We start from the raw sequence: 661 nt of genomic DNA, 5'->3' as shown, positions 1-661 counted from the left end.
AAAATATATCGAGACTTCAAAGGAAAAATTGCAGCGCTCGAAAACATTTGATTAGGCTCGCTGTGAGAGTTTGACTACTGATAAAAACTACACTCTTCTTACATCAGTCGATCTCTCACATGACATGATAAATTGATGCTCAACATGATAAATTTTTCCATCCCGTTAATAGGGAAAGTATGTGGAGTCTACTTACTCGGAACTGGAATCCATCGTCTATCTATGAAATAACAAGCACTGTTAACAATAGAACATCCAAAAGCACAGCGAAAACGGCGAAAGAAATGAATAATTTGAGCTCCAAAAACAAAAACATACTCACGTTTTACGTACGACGCGAAATGAAAAAAATGGCGTACTCACTAAATGTGAAACGACGTCCCATTCACACACAGACATGCGCAGTGGCATTATCAGGCGAAAACGAACTTCCGGTGGCGTCGTAGACAGATGACGTCCTCAAATCTTAAGGTCCCTAATGCCAGATAGGAGATAACCACACATTCTCGTAATCGGTTTGCCATCTGCGTAGGTTCCATTTTGAATTTCCACGTAACCAAGAGTACACGACCCGTTCCACGCTGAAAAGTCCATGTATTGAACCTCTAACTTAACCTTCTCTCCTTTCCTCGCTGCGATCTGCCAGCTGTAATATGGATAC

General features: G+C 41.3%; 1 protein-coding gene across 1 annotated transcript in view; it reads right to left on the bottom strand.

Annotated features, from left to right (window-relative positions):
* The window catches only part of LOC138041874 (mRNA export factor GLE1-like), a 2,072-nt gene extending 1,411 nt beyond the window's left edge, over positions 1–661 (bottom strand). The window contains exons 1-2 of the mRNA XM_068887559.1: positions 364–661; positions 197–220 (exon numbers count right to left, since the gene is read on the bottom strand). The gene's annotated coding sequence lies outside the window, so the exon portion shown is untranslated. The remainder of the gene's footprint in view (positions 1–196; positions 221–363) is intronic.

Source organism: Montipora capricornis, chromosome 3 (genome assembly GCF_036669925.1).
Source record: "Montipora capricornis isolate CH-2021 chromosome 3, ASM3666992v2, whole genome shotgun sequence".
NCBI classification, from domain to species: Eukaryota; Metazoa; Cnidaria; class Anthozoa; order Scleractinia; family Acroporidae; genus Montipora; species Montipora capricornis.
This window is presented reverse-complemented; position numbering and strand designations above follow the sequence as displayed.